The following is a 19261-nucleotide window of genomic DNA, read 5'->3' on the forward strand; positions in this document are numbered from 1 at the left end:
AATAAGTGACTGCAAATGTTTAGGAGCTTTGAGAGGTGTCCTGGTGCCCACCCGGAGGTTTGAGTCAGTGTTGTAGCTGCCGTGCGTGAGGGAAGGGCCAATCCACCATTGAGTAGAGGTCGAGGTAGTGAGTGGCTAAGGGGGCACTTGTGGCAAAATGGATTGCCGAGTGGCTGAGTGATTATTTGGCGAATGTGAGGAGGAAGATTTTTTTTTTTTTTGGAAAAAGGTCGTTTCGACTTTAGCCAGAAGGTTGTTGATGTGTGCATCAAATGAGAGGAACGAATCCACCCAAAGAGCAAGATATTTATTGGAGCTGAGACACCAGCTCTGAGGATCCTGAGGAGGTTGGAGATTTCTTTCTGCTTAGACTCAATGCATTTGGGCTTTCTGGACATGAGGAGCAGGCAGCGGTTATGCAAAGACTTGGCTGCAGGGTGGAGGGAGGTGTCAGCGGTCATGGAGCATGACGTGTGAATCTTTGGTGTTTGTCCTTGTAAAGAATTTTACTATTTTGGGAGGGAAAAAATCTTGTGAATCATGAAACTTGAGAGGATTTTGAATTATTATCAGCATAACTTCCCTAACTCTTGAAGGTCCGAACATCCTATAAATGAAATTCCTGGATGCTGGGATTTGAATATTCCCCCAAATGTTTCAAGTTCTTCCTTGGTTCATGCGTCCTCCCTTCCAGTGCTCAAGAAAACCAACCTTTCTGTTAACCAGTGAACATGACCTCCACGGCACAGGGGATGAGATTCATTCAAAAGTAACTGAGTACCAATTTCCACGTGTGTTTAGCGGCGTCCTCCTGTAGATGCAAGCACACCTGTGTCTTCATAACAGTGACAGGGTCTTGATCTTCATCGTGTTCCCAGTTTCAATCTTATCCTTTACACCTGCGCATGTTCAGCTCATTCTGAAGGTTGTCGATAGTGACTCTTTAATTGGCACAACCCTCGGTGTGTGATCCTCATTCTCGTGTGTGTGTGTGTGTGTGTGTGCGTGTGTGTGTGTGTGTGTGTGTGTGTGTGTGTGTGCGCGCGTGCGCTGTTAAGTGATTACAGTGTAAATCCTTTCTGAACTATGAGACGTTCAGAGCTACTGCTGCGGCCACTGTGTGAGAGGCGCATGTAAAGTCTTGACAAATTAGTTTTGGTGCCCATTATTGAGAGCGATTCCGCACACGTTCATCGCTGCTGATTGTAGTATTTCACCATTTCTCATGGGAATACATTATACTAACCAATAAACACGATAGGAGTTCTGTAAAGTATTATTAGTCTTGATGATGGTGTCATTATCAATAAAAATTAATGATCCTCGTTCCCGCTCATACAGACATACAGTACAGACAGCAAAAGGTGAGGAACTGATGTTGTCGTACAAGCTGAGTGTCATTATGTTCGCTTGTCACTGACAGGAATTTTCAGTTTGACCTCTACATTTAACCCCATGCTGTATACACGAAATATGGCTGGCTCGCTGACCGGCTGATGTTTGGCAGCAGGCCGAGTTGTCTTTTCGTCGTTGCTATGCATGTTCTCATGCATCTTCTCACAGGTGATGCCTCCGCGTCAGTGTGTGGTGAGATGGCGGTCTCTGTAGTGTGAGATTGGCTATTTGAACCTTTCTCTGTCAACACCTTTGACCGGAGACGGTGTGGGTGGTATGAGACATAATGAAATCCCCTGGCTTTCAATACATCTCACACCTTAGTATTGTCTGAGCTAATCACATCTGGGATTGGATGTGCGATGGCAGTTGCGCCTCTTCAGAAATTCAACCTCCTCTTGAGTCGTCATCCCCTATGAGTCAGTAATCTTTTTCTTCTTCTTCTTCTTCTTCTGCTGCTTCTGCTGCTTCTTCTTCTGCTGCTTCTGCTTCTTCTGCTGCTTCTGCTGCTTCTGCTTCTTCTGCTGCTTCTGCTGCTTCTGCTTCTGCTTCTTCTTCTTCTGCTTCTTCTGCTGCTTCTGCTTCTTCTGTTTCTGCTTGTTGTTGTTGTTGTTGTTGTGAGTGAGGAGGTCAACACCATTCCTGGCCCGTGGCCTCATGTACATTCTGCCGCTGCAGTGTCCTTCTGCTCGTGTTTTACCCGGAACTGCTTTGCCAACATATCATTTCTTTGGACACTTGTGGTCATAAGAGCAGCTCCCTCGCTCTCCTCCCGCAGTTTTTAATCCCTTCGTGATTCTCATAAATGCAATCACGCCTTATTTGCTCTCCCTTGAAGCTGATTTCATTGTACATGCAATTTTAAGTGTGTCTAACACTGCATGGCATGTATGGTAGCAGACCTGCTACAGTCACACATCTCAAACTTCCCAATAAACATCTGCAGCTGCCATTTCTTTTTCCAGGCCTTGTGAATTTTTTATCAGATTCAACTTGAATTCTACTGAAAATTTTCCTTTCCTTCTCTTTTCAGCAAGTACGTGGCACCTCGGCTACTCTTGCACACATGAATTGACAGTGTCACGTGTAATTTGAAGACACAATTTAAGGCCATTAAGGTGGAGAGGCACTATATAGATGGAGCCCATTAACCACGAGTGTATCTTCTTCACATTATACTGCAAATGCATTCTTTTTCCTTAGTCTGGCAGCTCTTTGACAGCCTCATGCACTTATCCCTGATGTTACTCGTGTTTACTGCTTGTGTTCTTTAATTATATCTACATGCTAATGACGTTCGTTGAATGGCTTGATCTAAGGAACACCACTCTCAGACGACAGGAATTCAGCCAGATTTTGACACGTTTATTTTTTTTGAATAACTGGCACGTTTCCACCATTTTGTCTCATTATGAAAACCAAAGTGCGTCTTCATCCCTTGATGCGTGACAATTAAAGAAAAGCATTGAGGCGTCCGGGTCATTAATTCCTTATTATGGATACCTCGCAGGCATTACCCCATGGTAAGTTGTCAAAGGAGAAAACAGCAGGACCATTCGTTTATATTTCATGTCTTTTACAATCAATATCAAGTTTTTCATGAGCCATAACTCCATGACAACACCTGAGGGGTTTACTAATACCTGGAATATTCATTTCTATCCCAGAAGGTTCTTAAGCAAGGAGAAACTGGATCACTGCCACATAAAGTAGGACAGACTGGCAGTGGGAGATAGAGTAAGGCAGCTCTGCTGCTAGCTGGAAAGCTAACTTCATGCTAGCAGGATTCAAAGTACGCTGCTTACAGTTGACCAACAGTAAATATACATTGGCACTAAGAGACTGTAGTGTTGACTGGAATGACTACGTAGATGTCTGTATACCAGGGATTGATGGACACCCTGCAGACATCTATCCAGACCGTGGTATAAAAGATTGGCTTTCAGTTCTTCTTGTCCCACAGAGCTGATCTGGATATGAATTTGATACTTTAGCTGCCTTTTTCACCATTACAGCCCCGATTGGGTTGTTGGCATTGAGATAACTCTGCATATAATGCCTGTTGTGCATTGTCCAGCACCATCTGTTGGTTCAGCTCAAAACGGGTGAGAACACGGGCTGCTTCAGTCGACGTCTTAACTAGAAACAAACCCAGAACCAGCACCACAATGGTGGAGAAATGGTAACAAGCAGGCTCTGACATGGGGAGCTCAAATACAAGGCCGAAGTGAGGACCCTGGAGAGGGGGAGGCACGCAAAACACACACACACACACACACACACACACACACCCCTCATACTGTATATGTGACAAATGAGGTGGGGACATTGGGGGAGACAAGAAAAACAGGGAAACACAGGAAGAAACTGGAGTCAAGACCAGGGCAGTGACATTCTCAGAGTTGAAACAAATCAATAAATGTTCCCTCGGTGGTAGAGGGGACGCTGCATGGACTGGCTGTCCTGTCACTGGAGAACACCACTGCCAGCCAGGGTAATGACACATTGGTGAGAACGCTTTTAGTTTGTTTTGGTATGAGGTGTGTTTTGGTATGAGGTGTGTGTGTGTGTGTGTGTATGATGGTCTGCCATGACAGCGTGTTATCGTATCTGCTGTGTGATTCATCCATACAAACCTCGAGAGAAATAGCACTGTGATGCTTTTGTTTCCATTGGCAATCTGTTTAAACCTGTCTCACTGTACGTTACTAGCATAAATAATAAAGATAGTAGCTTACTGACATTATTTTTGTGGCCTCGTGTCCAAATCCGATTTTAAGAATCATTCATTTGATTTGAACGATTTTGGGCTACAGGGTTCTCCATCTCAGCTGTTTAAGAAGCCACTTGGCCATTACATGGTGAGTCGATACATTTTTTCCTCTTCAAAAGCAAATCAGTAAAAGAGACATTGATGATGATCGCATAAAAACATCCAGAGTTGTTGTGATTTTTAGTGGCGAAACTAAATGTTTCGCAATAGGTCAACTGAGTATGTGGTGCTCAGGAAATGCAAACTTCTCGAAAAAGAGTTCAGAGTCCTACTCAACATCAACTCTTATCACAAACAGCAGAAGTAAAGTTTGCCAACTTTGCAGCATTGCTGCAGAGCTGAATCCCTTTGGACCCAAAGTTGTTGTTTCTGTGTCGGCTTAACTAAAACCCCCCCCCCCAATTGATGTCTGGTTGGTTCGGCAGCACCTGCTTGTCAGTCTGGAAATTTAAAGTCCCGCTGGATCTTACCTCTGCTGTTCTCCACCATCTTTGGGTCTGTCTCGCCTTTGTACTTAGGGACTTCCAATCAGTATTCAGTACAGATGTTCCTGTAAACTATCCCATCAGGATGAATGTATGTAGAAGTCCCTGGGCCTTCAAACGGTTTGAACGCTTGGATTCCTGAGTTTGGCTCACTAATTAGAAGAAAGTGGGCGTGGGGGGGGGGGGGGGCTTAAAGAGACAGGAGCTTAAATCTTTTGTTTGAGACATGAGGCCAGTGTGAGTCAAACATATAGAGGGTATGAAGCTGGAATTGAACATAATAGATCCCCACTGAAATGAATCCACAACTGCCTAAAAGTGATACTGAAAATACCTTCAGTAATGGCTCAGGGAACCAGGTACTTTTTCCACTTTCCTACCCCACCTCTCGTATCGTCCACACCCCCCCCCCCCCCCCCCCAAAAGGCTTCGATGTCCTTACAGTCACTGATTACTCTGTTCTCAATACTGATATTTACTTAGTCTTTTCTGTGTAATGCAGTCTTTTGATCCTCTGACCTTGAGAAAAGCTGTTGGTAGTCAGATGTGAGTGCTTTTATCACCTCCTGCCACAATTACTGCTCTACTCTGACTCCTCTGGTCCCCATTAGAGCTCCAACTGCCTGGTGCAAAATGCCTCCGTGAGAGAGTTTGTTCCGAGATGCTTTTGGTTGAGGTGGAGAACATGCAACATCAAAACTTTGAAAATGTGAATCCAACTCCTTTCTTTGTAAAGACTTTGGTCCTGGTTTTGAAGCCGTCAGGCTCCTATTGACCCTGTGTGTCAGTGACTTTTACTTTAAGGTGATGGCTTTTAAAGCACATTTGTGCAGTTGTTGTATTTTAAAATGGCAGCTTCAACACCACCGCACTCATACAAAAAGGAGAAAAAAATGTTGCATTTCGTTCATTTTCTCCGTGCTCTCTCAACGCTTGTAACTGCAGCTGAAAGCCAGCAACAGATCTCAACTATTGTCCCTTTCTGAAACCGTTTTTTTTTTAAAAAAAAATTTTTGCCTTGGCGGTCAGAACGGGAGCGTCAAGAAGAATCATCATTACACATGTGCAGAACATCTAGAGGGGGGGGCCACCACCAACCACGTGGGAACTTGGTACGTTGCTACATATCATGGTGAAGCATCATGATATCCTAGAAATGGCAGTAACTGTTGTGTGTAATCCTGCTCACGTCCAGTGTGACAGAGGGAACAGTGCCGAGCAGGGGGTCACACTCACTTCCCTGAAGAGATACGGCTGCGACAGCTAGGCGAAAGGGGTTTGGCCTCCTCGCCAGCATGGTCACCTGCCATGACTTGGTCACGAGTGCGAGGACGGTGGCACAATCCAGGCTTCGAACGGTGAATGAGAACTGCCTGTCGTGTGTTTTTATGGTCTGTTCTTCAAAAAGCTTTTAGCTACTGCAAGAGTAGTGAGGTATTCTAACCACTCAGAATATTTGTACACAAGCCTCATGCCACTACCAGCTCTGAAAGCAGAAGCCAAGTCAGATTTTGTTGCATGAAGCTCGTGTCGATTGTTGCTGTAATTATACGATGAGCCGGCTCACAGGAATCCCATCATCCGTTTGGTTCCCAGTAAGTCCAGATGAGAAAACATCACAGCTGACAAAGCTGCAAAAGTCAGAGCATCAGGGAGTCAGACAAGCAACAGCTGTGTTATCCTGCCTTCAAATATAATTATATGCAAATTGTGTTTCATAATTAATGAACTTTAAGCAATTGTGTCGCATTTTGTGCTCTGTCTGTGTTGTCATTTCATTCCGCAGCAAATTGTTTTTTATTCCAGTCATCATCTACGTACATTACGCCTTCATGCGTTGCTCTCGAAAGGGTAAAGTCTTGCCTTTCCAAGCTTTCGTCTCTGTCAGATCACATCCTGGATTCCCTGCCCTGCAGCGATTTGGAATTGAATTGTGCTGCAGGGGTTTGGTGAGAGGAGATTGCCGAGCGAGTCTGAAGCCACAGTTTTTGGCTGCTTGGTGCTGTTATGCCCTCATTCAAGTATTTCTCAACTGCTCAGGAATGTCGACTATTTTCCGAGTATGAACAGTAGTTTCTGAAGAAAGAGGTTAGAAGAGTAACACAGCAATTTGTTCAACAGGAAATGACAGCACACAGCCTCATTTTTGATATGTATTTTGAAAAAAACACTCACATGGAGAGAGTCCAGAGAATTAATAGGATATGAAGCATGTTGCAGTTTGCACGGTGAGTGGGTGCATATCAATGTGTCTGGAAGGGGACACACACATGCTTTAATTTACACAGATCAATGGAAGTCTAGACGAAGGAGTTATCCAAGAGAGGCGCTAACTTCACCCTTCATCTCCTGGTGACGGGTTCCTTTGTACCGTAATTATCAAAAACATAATTGAGTTGTATCACAAGTAAATGTATTAACTCTGCTTTTATTTTATTGAATATAGTTAGATTTAATACATGTATTTCCTTGTGTGTGTTTAGGGCTTAGTATGACCTCAGGCTACACAGCTCATTTCTGCAAATTCTATTTTTAAGATGGTAGTCAGACTTCACTTTTACAGGTCACATGACTCTGCCAGCTCTTTCAGAAAAGAGGAGAGGAATAATTGTCATTTAGAAAAAAAATATTGGTGTGAAATTCTTTAATCTGTGGTCTTTTTATTGGGATAAAGCCTATGATTTGCTGGTTAAGTTAAAACTTTAGTTTCTCCAGAATGTGAGCACTGACCGGTCAGGGCTGCCGGTGAGTAATGAGTCCAAAGATAACGTTAGCTATCCCCACTTGTAGGACCTTACGTCTTTGACAGTACAGTATATCATGTTTAACCACCACAGAGACATTCGAGCCAGCTGCAAACCTCATTGTGATTCACCCACGCGAGGCTGTTCTACATGACATACTATCACTGACCACCGGGGGCAGCAAAGCTAGCTACCGAGGGGTTTGATAGTCGAACTATCTTGTTGAAAAGCCAACTGAGTACAGCTCTGATGTGAGTGAAGAGTAACAAACATATGATGGATAAAACTTTTGGCAGCAAACAAGATACAACTTATGAAGAGGTTGGGCAGATTGAGGCAGACTTTCCTTCGATGCACAAAGTCTGGACAAAGTCTGCTCGTAACCACATGACCTCCCGCATCTCTGAAAGATATTTTTTCTCATTTTCTGCCTGTAGTCAGAAGGCTAGCATTGCCATTGGAAGCTCATATAAATTAGCATCTGGCTGTCAGCATTCATCTCCGCTTTACTCTCGCCACTCACTTCCATTGACATAGCCATCATTCTTCTTCTCAAAGTGCACCTTTGCGTTGTGAGGTCACATGGATGCCATGAGAGTTGGCAGAGTCATGTGACTTGTAAAAGGGAAGTCTGACTGCCATCTTAAAAATAGAATTTGCAGAAATGAGCTGTCTTGCATCATAAACTCAGTCCTCCAAAGACTGTTTTATCTGGGGAGGAGGCACATTTTCAGCCTGCTCCCTCAGTAGTCTGAAGGCTACATCTTCATCATAAAACCTGCCTGAACCTGGTGTGCGAGTGTGAATACATTATATAAATAATTTTACCTACATGTCACAGTTGAGGCAAGCTTTTCTTGTAATGAGGATGGTTCGCCATGGGATCTGAGCTGATAGCAGACCAACTGACATATTGATGAACCCTCAAGGCAACAGGGTCCCTACCCAGACTTACTTGGACCTGACCTGACCTGACTCGAGTCCTGACACAGGCATTGGTTGCTAGGAATTAAGTGGACCTGTAAAGACTTTATGGACCTTGGTGTTTGAAAGGCAGAAGGCTTCCCGGCAAGACACTACGTGGTGGTGTTGTTCTGTATTGATTTAAAAATAGATGAATAAAAAGCTCGCTCCCTAAATCTGGTGTGTACCTCTCATAACATTAAAGTCTCTGCAAGCCTGGGTGATTGCCAGCTACGAGGGGAACAGGCTTGGCTCCTCCGTGTGTAAAACTAAACTGAGGGCGAGAAATTTTTTTTTAAAAATTCTGCATAAAGAACGAGGCCTAATGAGATTTATTTGTGGAGGCAATAGCTAAGGTTTGGGTTTGAGGCACAACAAGGCTCGGTTGAGGAAAGATCAAGGTTTGTGTTGAGTTCTCAGGCACTTTAGTTAAGATGAGGTGACAGTCATTTTGCAAACAATGTCTTGACTCAGTCTCTCGCTGCAACATTCATCAAAAGAGCCGTCTCTGCTTTCATCTCGCGCTGGGGATCAAACTGCATTCTCCTCACCAAAGTGTACTGTCGTGTTTGTGACCCATTCCCCCTCTCAACATGCAGCTTCCCACTTTAGATTGATTTCATCTCATCCCTACTTCTGTGTGGGCTCAATTACTACGGCCCCTAATTAGCGTTTGTTACTCAAACACCGCACTCAAGCACAGGTCAGTTTTGATGTGGGTTTTTACAGCCTGTAGTTTTATTGTTCCCGACGAAGGCCTGTCACAATAAAGGATTGGTCAACTGATCACGTGATAAATGCAAATGACCTCGGCCATTTTTCTGATCTGGAAAATTGCTGTGACAATTGTGTGTATGTGTTGGCTTTTTATAGCGGGGGGGGGGGGGGGGGGCTGACATGTTTTCTTTGCGGCGCTTCACCTCCTCTCTCTTGTGGTGTGTCTCAAGCACCACGCCTCCTCTTCACTGAGGGAGGGGGCAGGCCTGCTCCGCTCTGTTTACTCGCGCAAGCATCGTTGTAATTTAAAAAGGTCCTGGAAACGTACGGCGACGCTGATGCAAGTCTGGTCCAGAGTGAATACAACCTTGTCAGAAACCCGATATTCCAGCCAGGAGCTTCCCTGTTTTTTTTCGGAATCCTTCCTCAATAAATCCATCCTGATATTGGTCGTCTGTTGTGGTTTCAATGGGTCTGTTTGCCACGCGACCAAGAGCCTCCATCCTGACCAGAGTTTCTAACCGCAAAGTTGAGTCACTCCATACATTATCAGTTTACTATGATGTAACCTAATGATCCTGTGGAGCACAGCCTGCATAATACTGCAGTTTGACATAGTCACACACACAAAGGGTCCTTAGTCATTTGTTAATTTCTGACACAGCAAATTTCCCCAAACTACTGTATCTATCTGGAGCATATCTTCAACCACATCACATGATTTTTCGACTTCTCTGCAGGGCGTCCTTTGGACAACCAATCTTCTTTCACCGCCATCCACTGAGCCGCCCCTGAAACTGTCTGCAGCCGCCCGGGGGAGGCCCTCCTCACACTTTGAAAACTCTTGGCATAGGCAATGCTGAGGGCCAACATTCAGCTATAAATCAACCTGAAACTGTCCCAGTGTACATTAAGCTTTCTTATTCCTTTATCATCCATGTTGTTAAATTCCAAAGCTGATTTCTTGTCCATTTGTAACTCACTTCATTCAGTACATGTTTCAGTTTGAAGACAGGCACTCTCCCTCACAGCTTGGGTTTCCAGGTAGGGTTTTAAAATCGTCTGGATTGTAAAACAAGTGTGCGCGCAGTGTGCTCAGATAAGCTTACAGGCTTCACACTGCCTGTTTCTGCGGGGAAACAACTTCACATGGACTGCTAGTTTGTGGCCTGCAGGTTTGTAGTCTCCTCCAACATCTGCACTGGTCAGAGAGAAAAGTTGTAGTTCCACTTTCTGTGTGCACACAGAGACCCAGTCTCGCTGCTGCAGGGGCAGCTGTCTAGAGTTACAAATACCTTTACACCTTTTAAAAAGAAGTCTTTGTAGGCTACATCACCAGGCACGTATGCTGCCACTATACCTTTGAGTGTGGCTGGTATTTTGAGGGACCCTCAGGCGGGACCCGAGGTCTTGAAGTTTGTCGCAGTGTAATATGCTGGCCTGACGGTCACTGAGCATGGTGTTTTAATGACTGGTGGAGAAGAGATGATGATGATGAGAGATTCAGTTCCACCATATGTCACAGGGAGCTGCTTCATAATTGGGAGGGCATGTTTCCAGTGGCGTTTGTTTGTCCGTCTGTCTCTTTGACTGTCTGTCAGCAGGATTACGCAAAATCTGAGGCTGATTTCCTCCCAAATTTGGTGGAGGGCTGTCGTACTGGCCAAGGAAGCGCCACCTGGTGGCAACAAGGAATGACGGGGAAGAACCCCTCCTAGTGGATTAACCTGAGACAATTCAAACATAGTCAGAAGTGTCTTAAGAACTTGGTGATGGGTAAATGTGAAGAGTTAGTTTTCGTTTGAGAGCAGCAATACTCGGCTCCTTCATGCAAAATCTAGTTCTTAGAGTTTTACCATGATGTTTGATAGTGCAAACTTTCACAGGCGCTCAACTTTTTTTTTCTTCCAGTTCAGGAATTGCCAGTAAGTTATTGGATAACCTAGAGCTGGCCCGGGAAATGATGAGAACAATGATTAAAGCCCTGGATGATCAGTGTGAGGCGAGAGGAAGGGCCTTGAATACCTCTTCCTCTGTTCATTTTAAACTGAACATTAAATAATCATGTCATTTCTCACGCTTGGGGGCGGGGGCGGGGGGGGCCTTTTCATTTCGGAGCACAAACTGCTCTTACCTCATTTGCTGCTCACACTTGTGTAGCATCTGTTTTTGACGTAAATAAGTTTGAGTGCTACTGCATCAAATCATAAATAGCATTTAGCAACTGGAATAGACGTGACGGCAGTCCTTCCACATGAAGGCTGCTCCATAATCCCTCTTGAAGGCAGAGCCGACCTGTTCTCATGTGTTAACCTTAGCATTGCTGATGACGGATTCTTTACCAGCATGGAAGATCTATACTGAACGGCGGTGTTGCTAAGCAGGAAGGTGATCTAGTATAGATATTCCTGAGGGGGTGGAATAATTAGGACGGCATTATTGTAGGTCGCCCTAATGAAGACTTTCTTTGGCCACGATGATGAAATAGATATTTCCCTGTATGTTCTCTACACTGCATCTGACATATTGCTGAAATGCATACAGAGCTGGCCGTCATCTCTCTTTTTGAGTTCATTTCCCTTGGAGCCAGACAGATTGCTGCTTTTGTCACATCTGCTCAGACTACATTGTAATCTGGGTTTATTTGAAGCGAACATAGTTGGTTCCACCCACCATTCATTCACCAGCTGATCCCTCCTTGATACGATCGCAACAGCAGCAATATTGGTTCTGTTTTAATACAACAGCAATCTGGAGATTATAATCCACGACTGTAACTCACTGTGTTCCTGTCTCACTCTCTGTGACCTCACCAAACTTCTGGTTCAGAAAACTGCAGCAACACTCCTAACAAAATCTAGTGGGAGACTGCAGCTCACGTCTTAGCCCCGCCCCATCAGTTGCCTGGATGTTCAGGAACTGATTGGACTGTTTTTTTATTACTTTTAGAGCATTGTTTGGGTCAGAATTACTGCCCCCCTCCGAGTCAGAGTGCAGCTTGAGATCCCTGTCCAGAGGTTTATTCATAAATCTTAAGTCAAAGGCTAAATAAACAGAGCTTGACCTTTTGGAGACTGGCTCTGTTTATTCTTTTAAATGTATTTAAAACATCGTTTTTTTTTAGATTTGCCTTCTCTTGATTAATTCGTTTTGTTTCATTTGACTGTGCCTCCTGCCCTTTCCGCGTCTGTTAATAATAATATAGAGGAGGAGGCTCTTGCTGTTTGAATATAAATGCTGGACGTAATAAGAGCGTAGCATCAAAACTTAACCCTCTGTTCACTTCGGGGATCTAATGAAAATGTGCGTCCACCTGCCAGGCCTCAGCATCTCGAGGGCGACAGCAGTGTGAAGCTGGAGGCACAACAAAGTCTGCTGCTTGTGACACACTTGTATCATTTCTTTTTTAGAGAGTAGAGAACGTTGTCTCAGCACTTCAGATGCACATTTTGCATTTTGTGACTTGAGTGGGTTGGTGTAGCCACAGGGTTACTCTCCCCCTGCGGTTCCATCACAGCCAGGCAGAACGACAGCATGCCTCCCCCGCCGGCTCAGCTCTGATGAAGCTGGACGGACAAATGTATCCCCCTTTCGTTATGTTTATTATAATCTTTGCTTCTGGCTGGAGTTGTCTCCCTGAGACGGACGTAATTAGAGTCAGGTCAGGTTTTTAAATGCTTAATTTGTTTGGCATAGTATATCAGTCGTGTAGGTTGCGCCCTGTCACGGCCGAGAATGGAGACAGTGATGTTTGTTTCTTATCACGCAGCTCGGCAAACATTGTACTGTGTTATCTAGACAAGTCATTCACTAAACAAGTCATGCCTTACATCCATTTCCCTTTTTCTAATTTGATGTGTAAACACCGTACCTGCAGAGCAGCTGTCTGACTCAGCGCTGGGCTCAGTGATGTCACCGACAGTACCGGCCAGTAAAACTCTGGCTGGGGTCAAAGTGACGTCAGCGCCACCGTTACTCAGAGCTAAATCCATTTCAATCACCGGCCTGGTTATCATTTTCATCGCTCATCGACTCTTTCAAGTGATTATCAAATCTTCCCAGTAGAAAACTGTTTCCTCTTTTCTTTAAGGGTCAAAAAGAGAAGGCTAGTCAACATTTATGAAGCAATAAATCATTTCAGCTGCATGAACGACGGCAGGAGCTCATCCCGCGTTACTTTTCATTTGACGAATCATTTCATCCCCGAAGGGTTTCACTACACTAATTAATAACAGTGATTCCTCTTAGACCCCACGTTATGTTGTGCGTTCACATCAAACACAAAGCTCATTTTTATCTGGTATTACTGGTGTGAGTTTGATTGCAGAATCCTTTGTTTGTTCGCTCCTCGAGTACACCAACCTGTCACTATTCTCCTCTGGAAAGAAGATTAATGATGCTGTTTTACTGTGGTTTGCATACAGTTGAAGAATTGTTTTGAGCAAAAATGTAGTTAGAACCTAAAACCCATGGTGGTTTTATTTAGATACAGGCAGCTTGAAGACTTGCTCAGAGGTTAGCAGGCGGTTAGCATGCCTGCTAGCGGTCAGTTTCTGGACATGCACTCGTCGCTACCAGCCTGACAAGAAACTGGAGATATACTATCATTTATTTACTTATTTATTTTATACTGTACATTAAATTGTCAGTCCTAACTCTCAAAATCAGCTCTGTGGTGATTAGCCATCTCTTCTTCATTGCTTGTGAACAAACCAGCTTTTAGGTGCATTAGCGCCACCGACTGGACAGAGTAGAAGAAGGAACGGCCAGCTTGTCGCCCGTTTTCTTACTTTACAGGATTCAGAGCATCGGGAAAATCTTAGCCCTCTTAATTCAGGCAGAATGAATGTGAGTGTAGCGGCGTTCTAAACTACTTTGAGTAGCACTGAGGTACAATGGCGCTATGTAAATACAGTCCGGCGACCATTAAGTGTGCAGCTGGAGACGTGCCTCCTCATGTGAGTACAGAGATGAGCTGCTGTCGCAGATCTGATGTCAAGTCAGTGTACAGAGTGCTCAAAGAGAGATGTCCTCTCTGGAGCTTCTCTTGTGAACTTGTCACGGTTCTGCAGGCTTCTCCAACCCAGCAGTACGTCTCAGGACTGCTCCTGCTGCACCATGTTGGCGTCGTCCTCCGTATTTCACAAGCGCAGATGATTAAATTAAACTGGATTTATAAAAGTGCAAACGACACTGAAGGAGCATAAATGGCAAATAAATTGCTCCTTATCTGCATCTTGTAAATAAATAAATGGTGATGTCAGAAAACCTATAATTATACATCAAGACATCCCTGACGGCCCCGGGCAGCACGGATGACAACTTAAACCTTTCCAATCAGCACATTTAGTTCCAGAGAATATTTGTTGCTTCCTCAGCCATAAAATAAGGACATCGTCTCACTTATTGATGTGTATACAATTGGAATAAAGTGACAGGAATAAATACTGCGGATGTGCTCGCTGAACTCCCCTAGTTAGGGAGTTGAATCATCAGCATCGTATGATTTCATCTGTCACCCAAATGGGCTTGAACTGTCAGAGCCAATGAGGTTAGAGATGGAAACGTGAAACTGTCTGAATGTCAATGAGAGATGATTGCTGCACTGTTGCATCAAATTAATGTGCACGAATGAGACCGTTAGAATAAATTTCATTCTAGGTGCGAAGGGTGGTTCAGGGAGTGGAATAATTCACCAAAATATGACTGCTAGGAAGTTCAGTATCAGTATAAATACTTGTTTCAAGTTGTTTTGTAATGACAAACGGTAGAGTCCAAGTCCTCCTTACTAGTTTCTCATCTCCCTCCGGTTGTATTTTTTAGATGCTTCCTTGTATTGTCTGTTGAAGATGAACACAATCAAAGTTTCAGAAGTTTAAGATGCAACTCAAGGTCTGATGCAACCTGGTGCAAATGTACTTCCGAATTGTTAGAAGGGCTCATTAAAAAAGCTTTTCTTGACTTTCATTTCCGAATGCCATTCTTAAAATGAATAGTCAGACCTCTATATTTTACCTTGCGTTTATCTTGAGCTCTCAGTGTTCTGATGCCGTCATGCTGACGGAGTCAAGTTCAGGTGTCTTCATCCTGCTGCTGGTCCTTTTTTCCCCTTTAGATGCGGTATCTCTGGGACATCTCTTGGAATTGTCCTCAAATATCCACTGGATGTCAACGATGAGCAGACTCCCTCCTGGGCCTGAATGTCTCGGTGAACTCATTAACGCCAAACTGTTCAGACACGGCCCAATGAAGGGCACAGCATCCACATCCCTCGACCAGGTTTCTGTCGCAGACAAAAAGTCTTTTAACCTGGATAATGTCACAGAAGCTTTGTTTGCGATGGAGCGAGCTTTCGCCAACGGCATCCCGAGAGGAGCAGAAGAGTCGTACCTCGTTTTTTTTCACGAGGAAAAAAAAAAGAATTCTAAGCCTCCAGTTATAGTTTAAAACCTGCACACGAAGAAATACTTGTGGAAAAATATGGGCTATTGTTCAGTTGCTGTCAATAGTCTCCACAATGTTTATTCATTCTCAGCTCCACATGTATTTATTTACTCTTTTGATGCACACACTTGTGCTCCTGTACAGTATATAAAAAGAAGATTTTAAGACTCGATAAAGCTTTGAGTAGCGGCGTAATGCCGATGTTGGTGATTATGATCTGAGATGTGAGACTTGAATAACAAGCAGAGAGAGAGAGAGAAACCCTCTAAGTACAGCAGAAGAATATTTTAACTGCTCAAGAAAATGTTTTGCTCCTGCAAATTGAACAAAAACACTTCAATCCACTTAGAAGCTGCAAAGAAACAAAAACATGCCAGGATTCAAACCCTGGTTGTCAGTTGTATTATCCAATTATATCACTCTCTCCGAGTCTGATATTATATCATTGATATGGAGGTCACCAGTGGAAGCGCTCACAGTCACTGCGTTTACACGTTCAAAACTCTCTCTACCTGTGTATCAGTACATCCATACATTGTCTTCGTGGGGGGTGGAGCCTACCCCAGCGTCAATGGGTGAGAGGCGGGGTTCACCCCGGACAGGTCACCAGTCCATCGCAGGGCCAACACATAGAGACAGACAACCATTCACACTCACAGCCACACCTACAGTCAATTTAGAGTATCAATCAGCCTCATCCCCTCTTGATGTCTTTGGACTGTGGGAGGAAGCTGGAGTACCAGAGAGAACCCACGCAGGCACAGGGAGTCGAACCCAGAACCTTCTTGCTGTGAGGCGACAGTGCTGACCACTGCACCACCGTGCCGCCTTTGTATCAGTACATCTGAAAGCAAATCCATGTGTGGATGGTGACATACAAAATGCTCTGCTTTATTTTGACTTTATTTTTGTGGGACAACATCTTCACACGTGTGAAACACAGTTGAGGACTTCAGCTGCGGTAAAGACAAGGCAGAGGAGGTCCGACAGGGGCAAACTTGCATGGTTTATTATTTTTTTTCCAAGTGAGAATTTGTTAGCGACTTCAAAAGCGAGTGGTGGTCTGCCTCGTCTGTCACGGCAGCGACCTGACGTGTGTCTGCAGCTCACTCTTGACATTAATACTGTTCAGTCTCCCGTTTGTAATTTCAGAACGCAGTAATGAAATGTGAAATCACCCGCTGGGGAGCTACTACACCAGGTTTATGTGGTTTTATGTAAATGAACAAAGTGTCATCGCAGCGGGGTTCACTGGACCTCATTCATGAAATCTACCCACAAATGGCTGTCGGGCTGCCTGTCTGTAAGATGAAATTAACCGTGAACAAATGCATAAGAACAAATTTGACTGAGGCCTATTTTTTACAGCTGTACTCTGAATCTGTGTGTAAAGGAGGCTCCTGAGTCACTGCAGCTCAAGGGAACAATGACATGCGAGTCAATGCAAACCAAATAAACCCCCCGTCCAGACTCGTCTGCGGGGACGGAAGGAAGCGAATGAAAGAAGTGTTAACGTGACGGTTGATATTAGGCCTTTTATTCTAATTAGAGCGTTGTTACGAAGCTCCATTTTGATCTACTCACGTTTGCTTAATTTACTGCGCGGCATTTAAGTCAATAGTTCCTGTGTCAGTTTCAAATTAAAAGCCCGGCAGCGTTCCTATGGATACAAACCGTTCCTCTCTTTTTCTGTGATGCATTTGTAGGAGCGCGTGAAAACTCATTGCTCTGCGTTCTCACTCACACAGCAGCAGCGTGCATCAGAAAGAATTGAAATTTGGTTGTTTTTATTTTCAGGCCGTTTCATTTTCAACATTGTGTTGTGTTGCAAGGCCTTTTTTAAAATTTTATTTCTGCTAGAAATGGTTTTTATTATGTTGAAGCTGTCTTTCAAATATGAAACATTCATTCATCCAATATAATTCTCAATCCTGATCCTCCTGACTAGTTACTGTGCTTGATACACTCTTGGTTTTCACCAGGACCTGTCCATCGTGGTCAGGTGATACCTGCCGTTTCTCAACTTCATCTGACAAGTTAGTTAACGGAATGATACACCAACTACCTTTTTTTTTTTTTCCCTGCTGAAGAACCATTTGACAAGTTATACATCTTTCCCAGTTTGTTCTTCCCTTTCAAGAAATAACCAGCTACAAACAAGGTCAGATACAAGCCCATACAAAATACTACCCCTGAGAAGTTTTAAAAGTTTTATGAAAATGTAAAGCACATTGATTTTAAAAAAGATGGTAATCTGCGGGGGAAGCAGCTTCTATTGCCCTTTTAGATGTGCTCTATTACATCAGGGCGCCCATGATAGCGTGCCAAGTGGCTGCATGCCTCGGTAACTCAACTGGGACCACTTAAATACACAGTCGCAGAGACAGGATCAGAAAACTTGGCATTTGGATCTTTACAAAAATACGAAAGTTTGAGCCAGACATTAATATATCCTGGGCATTTTTAAAAGCACTCCAAAGCCAAAGAAGTCTTTGTGCAAGTGCCATTGTTTAGGGATAATTGTGTCTCGAAACAAAGAGATTACAAAACAATGATGAATGTGGATGCTCTTTTCCAATGAGCAAAGGAAGCCTGGTCTGACCCACTTTAAATCCATATGTGAAGATGATGTATGGAGAATGCCTCATTCCTTTCTCAGAACCAAATGTGAGAAGCGGAAAAAGAGGGGAAAGCTGTCCCGCGTGCACACTCACACACATTCACACACACACTCACACACACTCTTAATTTCTGAAGTTTATTACCAGTGAATAATCATGTCACACACATCATCTTGTTAATCGATGGCAGCCAATAAGTGTTTCTTCTTTGGATTATAGCGCATAAATAAAGAATGGCAATTGTGATTTATGAAAAGTCATAAAATATTAAAACTGCAAGGACTCGGTACAATCAGATCTTGACCAAATACGGATCCATGCTGGTCCAAATAACCGATAAAACCACGGTGGAGTTATTGCGGCCCCCTCCCCCCCATCTGCCTTGTCCTTAATTTTCTCATTCAGAGAACTCCATTTTTGAGGTCAAACCCTAATGTGGCGCCTATGTGTGGATCAGCAGGGATTTGTGAGGTCCAGAGATATTTACTGAGAGTCAGTGATACATGGTGCCTTTAAGGATGCAGGGTAATTGTCGAGTACATTGCGAACATGAAAAATTGCCTCCATCACGGAAAGGTCCCTTAAGTGAAACAAGCTGCTGCCGGGTCACACTCAGGTTAAGAATGTTATCAGCTGTTGACCTTGACTGTTCACTTTCGCTGTGGCTGAAGCAAGAAAACCTGAGTGTCCGCTAAAATTGTGACAGAGCCTATCAAAGTTTGATTCTGGGCTGCTGTAAGCTCAATATTCCTGAAGCACATTTATCTGTTCTTGCAGAGTCTCTTAGTGCCTGCTGTGTCACGTTACCCTGCAAGAAGAAACACTGGAATTTAAATGAACTGGTAAATGGAGTTTTCACCCTCCACTCTCATAAAAAAAGAAGTCGGCATTTCCTTCTTCCAATGATAGGTCTGGACACCCAAACTTCCTAATGGGCTGTCTTTTCTTCACCTGTGGTGTAAAATAGGAAGAGCTAGCTTGTTTAGGCCGCGGTTCACACCAGGCAAAGAGTGAGGTCTTCCACTTCTTGAGTCTGTGCCCCGAGAGACCAAGTTTAAGTATGTTGTTCCAGAGAAGCCGGAGAATCAAAGCGGTTTTGTGTTCACTCTCCCACACTGT

The 19261-nt window shown here is 44.0% G+C and overlaps 1 long non-coding RNA gene across 5 annotated transcripts in view; it reads left to right on the top strand.

The window, feature by feature from the left end:
* The window catches only part of LOC147251824 (uncharacterized), a 90338-nt gene that overhangs the window by 53780 nt on the left and 17297 nt on the right, over nucleotides 1-19261 (top strand). The gene's annotated exons all lie outside the window — the stretch shown is intronic.

This window comes from Aulostomus chinensis, chromosome 12 (genome assembly GCF_037954235.1).
Source record: "Aulostomus chinensis isolate RoL2024-O1b breed Wild chromosome 12, RoL_Achi_v1.0, whole genome shotgun sequence".
Lineage (NCBI taxonomy): Eukaryota > Metazoa > Chordata > Actinopteri > Syngnathiformes > Aulostomidae > Aulostomus > Aulostomus chinensis.